The following is a 19,270-nucleotide window of genomic DNA, read 5'->3' as shown; positions in this document are numbered from 1 at the left end:
TTTTTTACTTGAATTGGCGACTGAAACTGAAAGGTAAATAAATGTTTTAGTGGATAAAGCTGTGTCTGTTTGCTTAATTGGTTAATTTCACTTAAAATAATGTTACTAAACTCGTCTGACTAATTTTTAAATTTGATAATTTAGTGGTATTGTCAAATATTTTAACACTTTACAATAAGGTTTCATTTGCTGACTGGTGTATTAACTAACATTAACTATGAGCAATACATTTGATACAGTTTTTATTAAAGTTTTTTATTTAATAAAAATACAGCCGTTCGTTGTTTGTTCTTGTTAGTTCACTTCACAGCTAGTGCATTAACTAATGTTAACAAATACAACTTTTGACTTTAACTTAAGAACAGCTAGTGCGACTAACCGTGTTAAGAGAAGTTTGTATTCTCGAAAAATAATTGTAAGTTGTTTTTGATCACTGATAAATCAATACCGACACTAGCGGCAATGACGTCAGTAACCCACGCCATGAAGTTTTCAAAGTAATTTAAAATAATATTCTTAATATCATTTACGCCGTTTTCACCTTGGAAGAATTACATTTGTTTTTATAGGATTATGTTGAATTTATGGCTTTCTTTTGGCTCGCTAGCTTTTTTTAACAGCAAGCTTTTGCATTACCTTTTGGCACGCCCCCTACCTTTCGTTTCACCAATGAGAAACCTTTTGGCAGGCCCCCACCTTTTGGCACGCCCATTGCTCCAGCCAACCCTACTTGCAGCAGCTCGGCAGACTTGTTTACCTGATACATGATGGGAATTTAAGTTTAACTGAAACGAATAGGAGAAAGGTCCGTGTACGTTTTTGATCATATCATTTCCTATTTAGAATGCAATGAAAATGGCTCGTTTATTAGTTTTTCCGTTTAGTTTAACAAACGGAGAATGTGACTTTGGCTCGATTTTTCGTTTGATGTTTACAAATCAGTTTATGGCTTCAGTATTTCATTCGCACTTGTGGGCGGCGCTGAAACGCTCCTTTCATCTGATTGGTCGATTCGCTCCGGCCCTTTTATTCTTTCAGGCAGAATAAGAGTCAGTAGGAGTGCGGCACTATAATGTCTGAAAACACCACTCACTGTTAATTAGCATAATATTTGAATCAGCTGTTGCTGGGCACAGAATTTGCTCTGCTGCGACTTGCAAGTGACCCCTATAAATTATTTCTAGGTTATAGTATGTATGAATATTGTCCCATTGATAAATACAGTGCAAAAAGTTCTGTCTCCTCGGATAAAAGTAAAGTGGAAATAAAAATGAATAATAGTCTGAACAGTTCCATGATGTCTGTAACATTTACCAATCTCGTCTTTTAAGACGCAAGGTATATGTGTGTGAAATTAATAAATAATTGTGAAAATTAATAAAGTTATATTTATGAAATATATTAGAAAATAACGTTTAAATTTATGAATGTAAGCATGTGTAGCCGACTCAGCCAACACGAGTCAGACGAGTCTGAAGGTCTGAGCTGAATTTGGTGAAACATTAAAGTTCTAGTCGGTGTCAATTACTCTCTTAATAAATAAATATAATGTTTGAATATATGTTGGCTTTCTCAAGCTCAACAAAGAAGACTGAGAAGAGAAACATCAACCAATTTAGTAGCTATGTAATAAAACTGTAAGGCATGAAAAATAGGGATTTTATTTGCCCTAAACCCTGTTAATATTTGTCAGTAAGGTGCGTTCACTGATTCTACCTTCTCTCTTTTCAATCTCATTCATTTCATGTGAACTGAGTTGGCTATGCTTACATTCATAAATGTAAAAATGATTTCTATTTTATTTCATAAATTTAACTTTATTAATTTTCACAATTATTTATTAATGTCACACACATACCTAGTACCTTTTGACTTTAAAGACGAGATTGTTAAATGTTACAGACATCATGGAACTGTTCAGTCTATTATTCATTTTCATTTCCACTTCACTTTTATCCAAGGAGACAGAACTTTTTGAACTGTAGCCTATTTATCAATGGGACAATATTCATACAATACTATAACCCAGAAATAGTTTAAAGGGGTCACTTGCAAGTCGCAGCAACACGAATTCTGTGCCCAGCAACATCTGATTCAAATGTTATGCTAACAGTGAGTGGTGTTTTCAGACATTATAGTGCCGCACTCCTACTGACTCTTATTCTGCCTGAAAGAATAAAAGGGCCGGAGCGAGTCGACCAATCAGATGAAAGGAGCGTTTCAGCGCCGCCCACATGTGCGAATGAAATACTGAAGCCATAAGTTGATTTGTAAACCTCAAAAGAAAAATCTAGCCAAAGTCACATTCTCCGTTTGTTAAACTAAACGGGAAAACGAATAAACGAGCCATTTTCCATTTCTTGTGTTTGCATTCTAAATAGGAAATGATTGTGTGGGGGTTGATACTGAGTTTGAGTAAGTTCGCAAGATCACTGTTTTATTAAAACTGATCAGCAAGGTTGCCAGATCGTAGGATTTATTTTTTCGGGTTAAAGATTTTTAATCAGGATCCTCATATTATATATATATCTATCTCAGCAGTGGCCCGTCAACTGTCCTGTAATTTTGAAAGTAAAAAAAAAAAATGAACAAACACACACACACGGAGAGAGAGAGAGAGAGAGAGAGAGATTCGCATGTTTATTTGTTTTATAAAACATTTTCTACTGCTTTTTAGCACAGACTTAGAAGCACCTGTTATATTGTGTGTTACAAATACAGGAAATACATAATAAATAGACAAGAAGTCAAGAGAAAAGACCGCACCTGCAAGCCTAAAATAGCGCATGGATTGTGGACATACGTCCAAAAATTACAGCCTGCGACTGTCTGTAAGTGATTCAACAATAAAGGACTAATAATAGGAAGATATGGCAACCGTGCAACCAACAACACTTCCCGAGCACAGTTGACTCGGTAGCCACGCCCCCTTGTTGTTTGCCATCACGCCCCTGGCTTTACTGCGCAGTTTGCTTGAAATGCGTCGTATGTGTGTTGTGTCTCGTAGCTTAATTCTCTTTTAAACAGTGTTGGTCGTGTTCCTAATCATTAAATGACTAGTTTATAACAATAGCAACGGATGATCTTCAGACGCGTAGTAAACTGACACACGTTGGATTTTCCTGTGAGGCAATAAAACGCGATCTTGAACTTCTAACTTTTAGTTTGGTATAGAGGCGAAGTCATTGACTAATACATGTTTGCACTCACGGTGTGCATTTTGAAAGGCATGAAATGTAGGCTAAGTTGCATTAGTTTGCCTGTAAGTGTTCAGCTGTCCAGCTGAGATTGGAATAGCCAGTGAGCCTATTTGCACATCTGCATAGTATTACCTGATATTGCTTACTAGAACTTCCTAGAACGTTAAAACTCTAAAATATTTACAAAAATGCATAACCTATAATGTTTTCTCTTTTTCAGTTCTTGTGTGGTACCACTTTCCAGTAAACATGGCCTCTTTGGGATGTTGCAATAAAGAAACACCCCTTTGAAGAGATGAACGCTGACATATTTTTTTCAACAGTATCAGAAGGCACAAAAGAAAGTTCCACACCGATTTTGCAGGACATGTACCAATCAAAAACAGACACCGGAAAGAGGGCAGATAAAATTCGTCTACCGAGCCCGAAGACTACCCCATGGGCAACAGCAGGCCACACCCTTTCTTGTGAACCAATCATCAAATCCATCATCCAGAGGCGCACACACTCCTTTCCATCTCCATCAGAGAAAAGGGTGCTTAGCCGCAGACCCAGCGTCCGGTTTGTGGACTCTTTAGGGTTGGACCTAGAAACTGTCAAGGTTTTTAAAAGTTGGGAGGACCCGTTTGTTCCAGAGCATGTTCTCTTTCGACTGTTAGTGAGCGCAGAGTTAGCCAAAAAAAGTAAGGGGATGGAGATTTCCCTTCCTTATTTGAAACCCATGTTCTCAGTCCAGCCAGGTGACTGTACATACTACACCGAGCGTCTGCATTCCCAACAAGTATGTCTGGAGCGGGTATTGTGCTATGAGCCTGGCATTATAGGGATAGTTCAAGTTGTAAACTTGGCATTTGAGAAGGAAGTGAGTGTGCGCTACTCTTTTACAAGCTGGAAGAGTTGTTCAGAAACCAAAGCTTACTGGGTTGCAAGCACATCCATTTCAAATGGGCCCTGCTGTGACACTTTTCAATTTCATCTACCCGTTCCTCCATATATCCTTCACCCTGGAGCAGTGCTTGAGTTTGCCGTTTGTTATAAAGTAATGGGCATGCAGTTTTGGGATAACAATGGTGGGCAGAATTACAAGTTAACCTGTAAGAGTTATAACCTGCCTGTGCCGAAGGAATGTGAAGACAGCATGATACACTTTATCTGAAGACACAGAGAGTCAGATCAAACTATTTTTCACTAAGTTTCACTTTTATATTTTGCTTGCAACCACCAGCATTTTCACTATATGATATACAGTGCTAACCTTCTGAATGTCTTGATAATTACTATGTAAATAATAGCTTGAAGCAATATGAAATATGGGATTTTTTACTTTAAGTGCTGATTGTTTAACTGTACTGACAGTATTACTCTGGGTTGATTTGATTATGTAATATAGTTTTAAAAAGTGCCTTTACTATATATATTTGTAACATTTCAAGTTTGCACTTACTTGCACTTACCTATTGTCAGTATGGTAATTTTCATAATACTTGTGGATATTGTAGACACAGACGTTGATACAAATAATTAAGGATGGGTAATCCCACTTGCATTAAAGAACTGATAAAAAAATATTCAGCTATTCTTTATTGCATCGCATTGTCATTCACATAAAACCTTCCAATAAAGCCATATTACTGTGAACACACAAATTGCTCTGTATAAATTGTTGCAGGGGTGACAGTTTTTTGTAAAAGTCATGTCTTGCATGTTTTAATAAAATTCTGTTTATTAAACCAACTGCTGTTTCAAATGTGTACCCTTTGGAATAAAAGTGTAGTCATGGCCATGTTTTTTTTTGGGGGGGGGGGGGGGGGGGGATTGATGATTACCATTTGTAGTCTATAACCACAATTTTAATATCATAGTTTAAACTTAGTGTAGCAAACCTAATTTGTTGTTACCATTGTTTAACTACAATAACCGTCTTTTGTTTTTATTTGCAATAAAACCATGGTTAATTTTCATAAGGTTATATAGAATTGGAATGCATAAATCATTAAAATATTTCCAGTGCGTTTTATTTGTAAGATCTGTGACTTTTTGGTATTGAAGAAATGCTTGTTTACACTGTGTATTGTTAATTGAGAAGCAGTTCAATCGATTCACTGAACAGATCTGACTTTTATTATTATTATTATTATTAATAAAAATATACACTTGCTGATATGGAATACAAAAGTGAAAAAACATATGCCAAGGAAAAGTGCAAGTCAAAGATGGGCAAACTATACACAACAATTAAAATTCAGGGGAGAGAGAGAGAAAATATATTAAAAATAAAATTAAAACATTAAAAGAACATTTTTTCTCCAGTCAGACGTAGCCAGCATCGATTTTTGCTCGTGCACGCACACGTCATCTTTTTTCCCGCATTATCAATCCACACCCTATTTAATTAAGTTGCTCCTGCAGGCCGTTTTTTTGCGTCAGTCATAATCTGAGGTAAGATCTGAACACTTAGCACTTAGCCATAGCTACGATTTAATATAATAATTAAATGAAATATGATCGCCTTCAGTATTAATTTATGGTTATGTCTGTTATTTTGTGCAACAGTAATTTTGCTTTCTATGCTGTAACGTTAGTTTAGAGCCTTATTAACTAAATTTACAAATCCACTAACAGCATAATTTGAGTAAGTTAATATATAGAATTTGATGAAGTTAATACATTGCATAAACAAATCCAAAGCACATCGTTTTGTTACTTTTATTTATTTTAATTAAATTCAGAGAAATATGGGGACTAACATTTAAATGCATATGAGTCCTCGTCTTTCCTGGAATTGTGTTTTCCTTGAATTATCTGCATCTAAGATTCATATTTATGAGCTCATATTTAATGTCTTCAGCATTAAAAACACGTCATCGTCTGTGCATAAAGGCACCTTTGCAGGAGCACTGGGTGAGAATTAAACTCTTAAGAGCTGTTATGTAACTTTATGCTTTTATTTCTGGGAAAATGGATTTAAATTCTTTCCTCTGAAATGCTTTTGTCTTCTTTAATGCTTTTTATTAATTTATGCATAATACTATAAAGTTCAGCTTATATTTGCTGAGGTGGAGAAACTGTTGGATGAGGCTTTCAAACACAATAGTTTTCAAGATCTAGAAAAAAATCTTACAAAATGAAAGCGAGGAGGAAACCACAATAAAATGTCCCAGACAATTCATGACCAAGCTGGATAAGCTTTTCATCAGGGTTAGTTATGTATTTGACATTGCATACATGACTTAACTGAATAAACCTCTTCACTGGATTTATGTGTAGTGTCTTTGATTATATGTTCTTGCAGGAAATTGATCTCGGAAATGTGGACAATGCTTGTCTGGTGCTTACCGTTTTACAAAAATATGGTGAGATGCTTGTTTTCCAGGTGGTGGAGGAATATCTGTAATGATTGCCCAGGGATTTGTCAAAAAGATAAGTGTATATTCAATGTTTCTGTTCTCTCTATGTCTGTTTTGGTGAAGGAGAATAATGTTTTTAATGCTTCAAATGTATGTTTACATGGTGCAGTGGTTCGAGAAGGCCAGAAAGATGTGGGTGAAGGGATGGTCATCAAGAAATGAGGCTATGATAAAGCTGGCTGAAGACTTCTTTAATATACTGATGGTTTGTAATGGCACATTTTTTGGGTAAATTGAAATGCAACAACCATTTGCTATGTTTCATGTAAACACTGGTTCATATAAACAGATTTCAGAATCTAAAATCAGACTGGATTGGATGTAAACATACCTATTGGCAGCACTCAAATGTCACCACCTATTGGTGCTATCTGAATTAGCAGATGTAAATGCTAGGGAAAGAGTACACAATCAAAAGTGCGAAAAACCTGTGTATTCCCTCAGGTACGAAGTTACAGAAGCTTTTCTTAGTCACATTGGCAAACTGGCCTCTGATGCACAAATAAGCATCGTGATTCAGAAAGAGGTAAAGGAAAGCCTTCCTAGCTTCAGTCACCATCAGTATGCATGGAAGTAATCCAAAAATTAGTCATTACATGTCACTTGATCTGTGCTTACCCAGACTTTTCCAGAAATAGAACACTGAATTACAGGACTCAGGGCTCGACATTAAGCTTTGACGTGAGCTTGTCCTTTCAGACAAGTAAATCAATCATTCACTTGTCCGAGTAAAAAAGTTACTTGTCCGGGGGGAAAAAAGTGTTTTTTGTTTGTTTTTTGGAACAAATGTAATTTATTCTGAAGCATTCTTATCAGTGCCTTATCAGGTATTACTTTAATCAGCACATTTTTTTATATTTGGCTTAAATTGATTGCTGTTACATTTTTTAACTTTATGAAGGACAATATTTTCCTAAACGGATTAAATGTATGTCAGATTCTTACATGTGATCAATACATTACGTATAAGTAAAAAATAAGACACTTTATGATTGTTACTATTCAAATGAAATCAGTATCAACAAGCTCCATCTGTCCAATTGCATAAATAATGTTATTAAATTAATGTTTCACTTTTTTTGACATATATGAAGTGTTGGAAAAATGCAATGATACTTTTAAATATGATATTAAACCACCAGTAGGTGGTGGCAAGTCACTGTCTTAATGAATGAATCATTAATTCAACCAATTCGTTCAAATGGCGAAGACTCTGATACTGTCAATACATTATCCGTTATTAGTCACCATTTACACTGAAAGTAATAAAATCAGAATCATTCTCGCCAAAGTTTCAGTGCTGCCCAAGTTATTGTCTGTTTATTATAAACATTTTGATTAGGTTACTTGTCCGGTCAGTCAAGTAAAATTTTCTTTCACTTGCCCCTTCACAAAATCCACTTGTCCCGGGCAAGCAGACAGGCGTTAATGTTGAGCCCTGGGATGTATGAAGGATTATTATTTACTCTTATTGACAGGCAGCAAGGAACTTCAAATGCTATTCTGGAAAAGATTCCAATGAAGCTGAAAAAGAAAATCTTGTCAACTCAAGAGGCATCATCTATGATGTATGTTGAATGATGGTGCATTATAACTCTCCTGTGCCTTAAGAATTTAACCATACATTTAAAAGTCCCCTTCTTGCACCTATAGATACATTTAATCTGGAAAGTACATGTAGGGGTGTGAATATGCTTGTATTTTAAATATTTAGTGTGTTGTGTTTTTATCAGGAATGCAGTGGCCAGGCAAATCCTCAGAGGTGAAGGTTAGTGTTAAAATACATTGTCATGAGTATACTTAGGGTGTATTCACACCAGGAAAGTCCCCTAGTTCACTTGATTTGGTCCAGACCACAAAAAATGTTAATTTATTTTGTTTAGTCTGGTTCGCTTTCACACTACCCTTTTTGCAAGTCAACCAGAAATTATAAACAAAACCACATGTGTGCTAAGGTCATCCAATCATTGGACCGAAATTCTAAACCAGGGAAAATCAGGAAGCTCGAAAACAGGTTAATCATGGAGATTTTTTGTAGTGCATGTTATTATTTTACTGATTTTCTGTTATCAGCCACAAAGGCACTATGAAGACTAGGGCTACAACTAATGATTAATTCTGATAATCGATTAGTCGGCCGATTTTCGATTAATCAGATTAAACCCCCTATTTTCTTTATTTTAATATACTGACAAAAACACACTATTCCGAATTCTGCCCAATGTCCTTAAAACAAATGTGGCAACTAAATGCTATGAAAACATACAGTGCCTGACACTTTATTAGACCAGGTGTCATAAGAAAAAACACAAATATTTGAGGAATCTGTAAAAAATTTAATTCTAAAAATGTTACTGTAATTTTTGAACAAATAGCAAATTGAAACAATGAAAATGACTAATTACCTATACTGTTATTTCAGAGTAGTAGTGGCACAAACCTTACAAAACTGCTTAAAAACTTTACATAATTATTATTTTTATATATATAAATTTGTTAATCACTGTAGGCTATGTAGTGAATATAGTTTAAATCTGTAGATCAGAAATTAAAACAATAAAGATAATAAAGACGAATAAAATCACAGTAATGCTCTTTAAGAGCATGCACTTTGATCACAGTAAGTTTCCTCTTACTGTCATTTCTTTATCCTGGAAAAGCGTCTGACATTTATATTTTGACAATTACACGCTGCGGTCCCTTAACAGTTCCTACTCTCACAAATTACTCGCACTGCATGTTGACTTTTAAACCTAAATATAAATGTTTAACAACAGACATGTCAGCACAATTAATGTTTTTGCGCTGAATATTCTCTTCCTCGCCTCTCTGTGCTGTGGGCAGACCCGACTAATCATTAACAAGTATCGTTGGTGATGATTTTCATTATCGATAATAATCGATTTTATCGATTAGTTGTTGCAGCCCTAATGAAGACACTTATGAACATCAGATAAGACATTGTCTTCTGTATGATGTTGTAACAAGGATTTTGTGCAGACGAAGAAGTGGCATAATGACAATGGCACTGTGCAGAAGACGGACACACTGTACTTAAACACAAATTGAAAATAACTACTTTATTTAAAATTCTTTAAAATAATGATCATTACAAAACTCATTTTTAGACTGCACTCATACTGTGACTGATTGCAGCAGCATATCTGTTGTGGTTCAGATTATGATCTGCAGGTGTTTTTGAATAAGGCCCTCTGCAGAATGGCTTCACCAGCTCTTTGAAGCACAATTCTACAAGAAAGGTAACTTACTGAAAAAGATAAATGAAATAAAAGAAAATCTAAATTAAGTGTGTGACGAGTGGGGCGGGGCCGAGAGCTGTGGGAACAGGAGCTTGGCCGGTGGAGTGATTGGAAATGAGCGACACCTGCTCGACCCACCGGTCTCGAGTCCCACGGAGGAAATGGAAGAATACAAAAGAGGAGCGATGACAGTGAAGGACAAGAGAGGACCAGGCCTGGGCTTTATTTTATGTTTTGATTTTATTTGTGCGCGGCAGTCATCCGTGAGGGGCTGCCGTGCTGTTTTGTGTTTATTTTATTATCAAACTTCAATTTGATTGTCCGCCGGTTCCCGCCTCCTCCTTCCCATATTTATGGAGTTTTTATTGTTACAGTGGTGCCGAAGCCCAGGAGAAGGAGGGACGCGCTGCTGATGATCCCTCGCCGCTGTGGTGAATCCGCGGTGCCATCGAGCAGGCGAGGAAGTGTGCCGCCATGGACGCTCGAGGCGGTGGACTGGAGTGATTAGCCGGGGACGGACGAGCTCGCTGCCGGCTGCCCATGATGTGGAGGGGCGGCTGCCGTCCGTGAGGGAGCGGAGGAGTCGGCACCGTTCGCCAGAGACCCGGAGCCTGCTGCCGTCCACCTGAACAGGGAGGGGCAGGGAACGGTGGCTCCTGCCGGCTGCCCAAAACCGGAGGAGCCGTCGCCGTCCACTGGGTGGCGGAGGAGTGTCGTGCCGTCCACCGAGGGCCGTCCAGTGCCACCGCCAGGCACCGCGGAGGAGATCACCCAGCTGGTGGAGGGCCGAGCGGCAGTGCGTCTGGGAACCGGAATTTGTTTTTTGTTTTTTTCTCTCTCCTCTCTCCCCTCTCTCGTCTCTGTCGCTCCTCATCCTTCCATCTCCTTTTCTCTCGCCTCGTCTGTCCTACCCCCAGGTTCCCCGTGAGCGGTCCCCCCGGAGGGAGGGGGGTGGGGGTTAGTAGAGCGCAGTCACGAGTGTACCCCCCGGCCTGCGAGGGGCGATGGGGGTATGTGACGAGTGGGGCGGGGCCGAGAGCCGTGGGAACAGGAGTCGAGTCCCACGGAGGAGATGGAAGGATACAAAAGAGGAGCGACGACAGTGAAGGACGAGAGAGGACCAGGCCTGGGCTTTATTTTATGTTTTGATTTTATTTATTTGCGCTGTTTTGTGTTTTTTTTTTTTATTAAACTTCAATTTCATTGTCCGCCGGTTCCCGCCTCCTTCTTCCCATAGTTATGGAGTTTGTATTGTTACAAAGTCTTTTAAGGCCTCAAACTGAACATGTCTTACAGACTATCCTCCATTGCAGTCACATGCCCCTCAGATGGCCAACTCCTGTAGTTTGGTCTTCTTGATCTTGGCCTTAGCTAAAGCAGCTGGACACACTCTCTCTAGCAGCAAAATCTTCCAGACTTGGCCCCTCTACACTGATTCTTATCAGATCTAACACTGTGTCTGATGCTATAAACATAGTTCTGTTTTGTATGTAATAGCAAAGTGATTATGTTTTGTTTAGTTTTCTATTAAGTTATTTCAAAAACATTTGGGGTCATTTTTTGTTTGTAAGTTGTTGTTGTTGTTTTTTTAAGTAACGACCAAGCTGCCAGTGACAGACAGTGAGCCTATGTTTGATCAATTTAGCCTTCTCAAATCATCACGACTTGTGTAAAATAAAATCTATAGATATAAACAGTTCAAGTATATAACAATGTTTAAAAGTTAGACCGAGATAGATGTGCACTATATCCAATAGTTTGTGCAGGACGCTTCAGGACATGAAGACCACAGCATTATCACTTGCACATTTTTTTTCAGAGGATACGTCATCATTTTTGCTCATAAAGTAATACATCATTTGTAACTGCAAAGGGTCTACTTTTATTTATGTGCACTCACAATATCAACAAAACATTGCGCTACCTGCCGTGTCGTCTTTAACAGGAGTACAAAAATGAACTGAAACTCAGCCAATTAACTTTTTCCAGTGCATTGCAAGCTTAAGCCTATTGCGTATACTTGACCTCAGAACTGTTCAGCTGCGTTGCTGCTGCAGGGCACTAAACACCGTCGAGTCACTCTTGGCAGTCGTGGTCACCATTGAGAAATTAGGTTGCATGTGCAAACAAATTGGTCGCACTCTAGAGCCCTGTAACTGATTTTATAAAATCAAACCGTGGACGGTGAAGCTGAGTCAGTTAGCGCAAGTCGCGTTCGATGTGAAGTGGGAGCAGCTGCAGTGCAGAGGATTCCGCTTGGTCTTAAAGCCTTCCTCGAAAGTCTATGTTCACAAGTAACAATGATTTTCTTAAAAAAAAAAATGATTAAAAAAAAAAGATTAATTATCAATTACATTTTTTTTATTATGGTCTTGTGAAAATAATAATATGGGCTGCAAGAAAATAATGAATAGAAAGTGTAGGGCTGCTGTGAGTGCAGACAGCATAATATGCTGATTAAAGTTATACCTGATAGAGCACTGATGAGAATGCTTCAGAATAAATTACATTTGTGTCAAAATATTTACCAAAAAACACTTTTTCCCCCTGACAAGTAACTTTTTTACTCTGACAAGTGAATGATTGATTTATTTGTCTGAAGGAAAAGCTCATGTCAAAGCTTAATGTCGAGCCCTTGTATGATATGAAGCATACTAAGGAAATGCCACTGCTGATGTGAACATATTTGAATGATTTTAACTTTATTTTATTTATTTGTGTACAAGATGACAGGATTGTCCCAGACTCCCAACCGGTGAGAAAGAAAAGCTCATAGTGAGTGTTTTTCTACTGACATTTCACGTACAGTTTCTCAACTGTTTAACATTGTGTCCATTGTAGAGAGGATTCTGTCTGCTCAGTGTTCACAACATAATGTTTGGTTGTTTGTCTATGTTTTATGTGTAACTGATCAGTTCACCAGCTCCCTGGAGCTTGAAGTCTAGTAAAAGGAAAATCTCGGTATCTGGATCACTGCTGACTTGGCAAAAAGACTGCTCTTAAAACAACACTCTATCAGGTGAGTTATTGGCAGAGCTATTAAACTACAATACATGACTCTTGAAAACTTAATTGTGATTTGTCAATCACTACATTCTGTGTTTTTTGTTGTTGTTGTATTATTATGACCGCTATAATTGACTGTTTGAACCTATTTCCTACATATCTGTGCTAGTCTCATGTCCCTTATGACTGTGCAGTCTCATTCTCACATAATAAAATATTATAATTTAGCCTCATTATTACTCCTCCATCACTTTTTGCACTACTATACAGGGAGGCAGGTGTAATCCAGAAAGAATGAGCCAGTTCATTTGATCCTGAATCTTTTAAAAGCTGAATCAGTCTAATTATTTACTCAGCAAATCTGTGTGATTGTTTACTGAATTTACCCTGAATGTTCCTACCAGGAACCAAAACCAGAATTATATAGGAAACACTGTTCCTGATATGATGTCACTATATGAATCAGATGGCTTTGTGTAACCTGGCATTCTGTGTAATTATCTCCAGATGGTAGTTCTCATCACCCTCCTCAGCGTCTGTCCGCGGCACAGTGCCCTGACCCAGAAGCAGCTGCACACACAGCAAAGTACAGATGGCCATACAGACCAGAGAGGCTCCTCAGTGGAGCCCAGGACTGCAGGTCAAGAGAAATGAAATATAGAGAAATCAGTGAAGTCCATTGAAGCTAGACCTGCACAACAGAGAAGGAAGAGTAGTGAAGTTCAGGGTGACGCATCTGACCATGAAAATGTGAGACTCTTAGCTGGAATAGATATCTTTATGTTATAAAGAAGAGCAAATATTAGTGTTTGCTAAGGCAGGCATTACTATTACTTGAACTTGGAGTCAATTTGTTCTAGGCACATTGAGATGTAGCACTAGGAGAGTATGTGGCTGATGCAGTTTTGAATCAGACTTGTCATGCTTTGTGAAAAAAAAGTGTGCTTAATTGCACTTGTAGTGTACTTCAGAACTTATGATAAATAGCGTCTTGAGAGTATTTAAATGGAGTGCACTCATGACTAGGTCTCTTAATAAACATTACACTTTTTAATAAGTGACCTTTTATAAAAATGTAAAATTGAAAGTTTTGCATTTTAAGTAATTGTTTCAGTAATCTTCTGCTGCAGAGTGCACTTCTTTTGACAGGTTAACGAACATGCTTAATTACTTGTAAAGACTTGATTATAATTTTATTTTTTTAACTATCTGATAGTTAATATATATCTAAATTGCTTCATTGTTACAAATGTATAATGACAAATATTTTTAAATATATGACATGCAAGTTTCAATAGAAATTACATTTAAGTATTTTTTCAGTTAAAATGCTTGTCAGTTCATTCAATGTTATATTTTGAACCATATTTTAAAGTAATTATGGAATTACATATCAAGAAGTACTTAAGCCCTACTTAATTGGGTCAAAAAAAGCACTCTAAAGCTCAACAAATATTTATTTAATTAGAAATAACACAATTAAGTGTTAGAAAACATTACATTCAATTCACTTCTTTAGGTTTTTTTTTATATTTATTCTTAGTATTTGTTTTATGCATTATTTCACCAATAAGCACTCTTTTCTTTTTAAGTATGCTAAAGAGTACTTCTTTTTCACAAGGGATGTCCCAATTTCATTCCTTTCTCCCCATGATTATCTGTCCTATCTCTACTATGCTGTTAATAGCCTGTAAATAAAAGAAAACAAAGCAAGGTTTATTATATAGAACTGTGTTTGTTGTTGATGTTCTGAAGATGGCACGTGCTGCAGATGTTATGGTGAATATGATATCTGTCACACACCTGGACTCATTTTGTGTGTTTTTGCCCCTGTGACCCAGTTTCAGTCTTCCGTGTGTGGTTTGATTAGTTCCCAGGTGTGTCTAGTCATTTCCGCATGTGTTCCATGTCCCTGTTAATTTAGTCATGCCATCCACCTGTGTTTCCCCATTATCCCTTGTACAAAAGCCTTGTCCTTTCAGTTCTGTTTTGTCGGGTCTACTCGTCTACTTGTTAACTTGTCTACTTGTCCACTTGTTACCTGTTACTTGCCACTTGCCACTTGCCACCTGTTATTTGCTACTTACCTTGAGTTAATAAATCCTTGTTTCGTTTATCCCTCGGCTCCGTGTTCCTTCCAGCAGCGTAAGCCGTGACAGAAGACCCGACCTAAAAAGTTAAAGAAACTGCGTGTTTTCCCTCCGTTTTGTTTTCCGTTTTTTCACAGTCTTTTTCTTTCCGTAGTGTGTAATGGATCCCCTCTATCGCCCCGAATACCTCCTCCTCCTGCTGGAGCAGGAGGGACTTTCTCTCGAGGACCATACTAGACGGTTTCTCTTCCTAGCTAATGCCACCAGCTACCCGGACCACGCGCTCTGCACCTTTTATCACGCCAGCCTGAACTCCAGGTGCAGAGCGTTGTCGCCCGAAGATGGTCCTCGGGAGGATTTCGCCGCATTCATAGAGTGGAATCTGGTGAGAAATGGGTCACCTCTCACGGTCGGCCCAATAGAGGATCTCGCCAGGTCCACTCTGGACCCAGAGCCCAGCCTACAATCTCCCCACGGTACGAGGCATAAGCCCGAGCCCACCGATGACGGAGAGCCAGAGAGCAACCCGTCAGACCAGGTGCGAGAGCCGGCGACACTGCCCACCACGAGGGAGCAAAATGTTTCCAATTCACCTATGCCAGATCCTCCTGTAAGCCCAGGACGGGCTCCTGATCCTCTGTTAAGCCCAGGAAGGGCTCCTGATCTTCCGTTAAGCCCAGGACGGGCTCCTGATCCTCCTGTAAGCCCAGTACGGGCTCCTGATCCTCTGTTAAGCCCAGGAATGGCTCCTGATTCCCCGTTAAGCCCAGGACGGGCTCCTGTTCCCCCGTTAAGCCCAGGACGGGCTCCTGATCCTCTGTTAAGCCCAGGACGGGCTCCTGATTCCCCGTTAAGCCCAGGACGGGCCCCTGATCCCCCGTTAAGCCCAGGACGGGCTCCTGATCCCCCGTTAAGCCCAGGACGGGCTCCTGAACCCCCGTTAAGCCCAGGACGGGCTCCTGAACCCCCGTTAAGCCCAGGACGGGCTCCTGAACCCCCGTTAAGCCCAGGACGGGCTCCTGAACCCCCGTTAAGCCCAGGACGGGCTCCTGATCCTCCATTAAGCCCAGGACGGGCTTATGATCCTCCGTTAAGCCCAGGAAGGGCTCCAGCCCCAGAGCTTACTCCAATGCCTGCTCCTCCAAAATTCCCACCCTCCCACCCACTCCTGCCTCCTCCTCCGCTGTCGTCTGGCTGCCCCTCTGCTCGCCCTCAGCCTACCATCATTGTGGTGCGAGCTCAGCGGGACCGCCATCCTCCAGCGACGCCTTGGTCGGCGTCTCCCTCACCTCCGCCTCTAGCCTCTGAGGCCTGGACTCCGCCTCGGCCCGTTGACCCGTCGGCTCCACCATGGCTCCTAGCTCCTTCCTCTCCGCCGTGGCCCGGCAGTCCACATGCTCTGCCTGGCTCCCTCATCCCTCCGGCTCCGCCTTTGTCTGGCGTCGTCCATCCTATGCCTCGGGACTCCACTCCTCCGGCTTCGCCTCATCCCTCCGTCCCTCTGACTCCGTCAGGCTCCTTCATCCCCTCGGCTACACCTCAGTCCTCGGTCACTCTGGCCTCACCGCGGCCTTCCGGATCCACATCGCCGCGTCAGTCACCAGAGCCATCAGTTCCGCCTAGGACCTCCGGCTCCTCCCCGTCACCCTGGCTCTTCGGCTCTCCGTCTCCACCTTGGGCTCCTCCTCCACTTGCTCCGTTGCCGTGGGTCGAGTCCCTGGAGTCGGTGACCATTCCTCCTCCATGGCTCCTTCCACCGTCGGCCCCACCTTGGGCCGTTATGGCTGTGGCCTAGGTCCTGCTGGGTACCTCCTGCTTCAGATCCTTCCTGTCTCCTCCCTGGCTCCTCCCTCCGTCATCTCCTCCCTGGCTCCTTCCTCTGTGGTCCCTGTCTGCTGGCCCCCTCCTGGGAGGCTGTCCTCCACCGGAACCTCCTCCCAAGTTCCCACCCACGCCTCCCTTTGTTGTTTCTACGGTGCGAGGACGCACCTACCGGGAGGGGGGAGTACTGTCACACACCTGGACTCATTTTGTGTGTTTTTGCCCCTGTGACCCAGTTTCTGTCTTCCGTGTGTGGTTTGATTAGTTCCCAGGTGTGTCTAGTCATTTCCGCATGTGTTCCATGTCCCTGTTAATTTAGTCATGCCATCCACCTGTGTTTCCCCATTATCCCTTGTACAAAAGCCTTGTCCTTTCAGTTCTGTTTTGTCGGGTCTACTCGTCTACTTGTTAACTTGTCTACTTGTCCACTTGTTACCTGTTACTTGCCACTTGCCACTTGCCACCTGTTATTTGCTACTTACCTTGCCTATGTTTGAGTTAATAAATCCTTGTTTCATTTATCCCTCGGCTCCGTGTTCCTTCCAGCAGCGTAAGCCGTGACAATATCAAGTCATTATAAGAGACCTGCCAAAGCATCATACCATGAACCCGTTGCACAGTTAAATATTGCATCTACTGTATAAACAGGTGACACAGACTTACCTTTCATTCATTGCCCACCTTTTCCTCTGTCCTTCCATGCAATCACAGTGTTACCTTCACTTTAAGAAACCTGCTCAATAAGAGCTGCTGTCCATCCTCCACTGTAAGTCATTTAGAAAGAAAGAAGCATTTGCAATGTCAAAACAATACATCTACTGTAGTTTAAAATGTGATGGGTTTTTTTCTGCACATTGTGTTACAGAAGAAAACTGGTGTCAAGAGTTCAAGCTTGCACAAAGCACATGACATATCCAAGAAGGAGTTCCAGCGGCTTGAATATTGCCTTTTTTTCCCTTCACTCACTGAATAACTGAATATTCTGTTTGAAAATTGCTTTTATAATTCACTGAATTTACTGTCTCCTCAGGGATATTTATGCATTTACGGAAGACAGGCATAACATTAGTGTGGTATGGACATTAATAGCTCTAAATGCAAACTAAATAAACACTATAATATTAAAAATATATGATCATTTTCATTAAACAGTCCCCTCTAGTGTTTAACAAGTGAACCTAAAGGCAGAGTTCAGAGTTCAATCATTCTGACAGTTAAAATCTCTCCAAAGAAATCCAGCATATTTGTGAACATGTGAATGCATTATACACAACCCTATTCCAAAAAAGTTGGAATCCAAAAAAGGAATGGAATTATTTACAAATCTCATAAACGTATATTTTTTATTCACAAATCACCAATTCCCCCAATGCTCCGGCGAAAAATAGTGAAGCAATATCAGAAAGGAGATTCTCAAAGAAAAATTGCAAAGAGTTTGAAGTTATCACCATCTACAGTGCATAATATCATCCAAAGATTCAGAGAGTCTGGAACAATCTCTGTACGTAAGGTTCAAGGCCGGAAAACCATACTGGATGCACGTGATCTTCGGGCCTTAGACAGCACTGCATCACATACAGGAATACTACTGTAATGGAAATCACAACATGGGCTCAGGAATACTTCCAGAAAACATTGTCGGTGAACACAATCCACCGTGCAATTCGCTGCTGCCGGCTAAAACTGTATAGGTCAAAAAAGAAGCCATATCTAAACATGATCCAGAAGCGCAGGTGTTTTCTCTGGGCCAAGGCACATTTAAAATGGACTGTGGCAAAGTGAAAACTGTTCTGTGGTCAGACGAATCAAAATTTGATGTTCTTTTTGGAGAACTGGGACGCCAATTCATCCGGACTGAAGAGGACAAGGACAACATCTCAGGTTACGAATGTAACCATGGTTCCCTGAGAGGGAACGAGACACTGCGTCCTCTGAGGGGACACTATGGGGAACACCTCGTCGTGACCCGTGTCTGAAGCATACTTTGAAAAACGCCAACGTGTTGGCCGGCGACAGCCTCTGACGTCACTACCAGCGCGACTATAAATACGCGTCCGTAGGACCCGTCACTTATCTTCTTCGTGAAGCTTGCGTCCGAAGCATGGCAGGGAGCTAGAGGACGCAGTGTCTCGTTCCCTCTCAGGGAACCATGGTTACATTCGTAACCTGAGACGTTCCCTGTCAAGGGAACTGCTTCCTCTGAGGGGACACTATGGGGAACAGTATACCCACGCCACTATGCTGAGGGGAGTGCAGACCAGAATCATGCCAAGCACTATGTACCAACTCTACCATTTCACCGGGAGTCACCCCTGGGACGGTTCGATGGCTGTCCGTGACATTATCCCTTATGGCCAAAGGCCTAAGCTACATACCCAACTTACCTGTAGGGCCTCATTCTGGGGTAGAGCTGAAGGCTTGGAATCACGAAAGATTCCTTTAAAGGGATACGGCTAAGAATTTAGCACTGTCTATTACCAAGTCTT

The 19,270-nt window shown here is 40.6% G+C and overlaps 1 long non-coding RNA gene and 1 pseudogene across 1 annotated transcript; both read left to right on the top strand.

Annotated features, from left to right (window-relative positions):
- The first annotated feature begins 3,449 nt into the window (after positions 1–3,449).
- LOC132129477 (protein phosphatase 1 regulatory subunit 3D-like) lies at positions 3,450–4,930 on the top strand (annotated as a pseudogene).
- A 1,701-nt stretch (positions 4,931–6,631) lies between these two features.
- LOC132129615 (uncharacterized) lies at positions 6,632–17,912 on the top strand. Its single transcript, XR_009428545.1, has 4 exons — positions 6,632–6,812; positions 12,594–12,886; positions 13,381–13,459; positions 17,514–17,912. It is a non-coding gene; the product is annotated as an uncharacterized LOC132129615 (long non-coding RNA).
- Positions 17,913–19,270: the final 1,358 nt, after the last annotated feature.

The sequence above is a fragment of the Carassius carassius genome, chromosome 46 (assembly GCF_963082965.1).
Source record: "Carassius carassius chromosome 46, fCarCar2.1, whole genome shotgun sequence".
Taxonomy (NCBI): domain Eukaryota; kingdom Metazoa; phylum Chordata; class Actinopteri; order Cypriniformes; family Cyprinidae; genus Carassius; species Carassius carassius.
The sequence above is the reverse complement of the archived record's forward strand: the minus strand, read 5'-3'. Positions and strand labels throughout refer to the sequence as shown.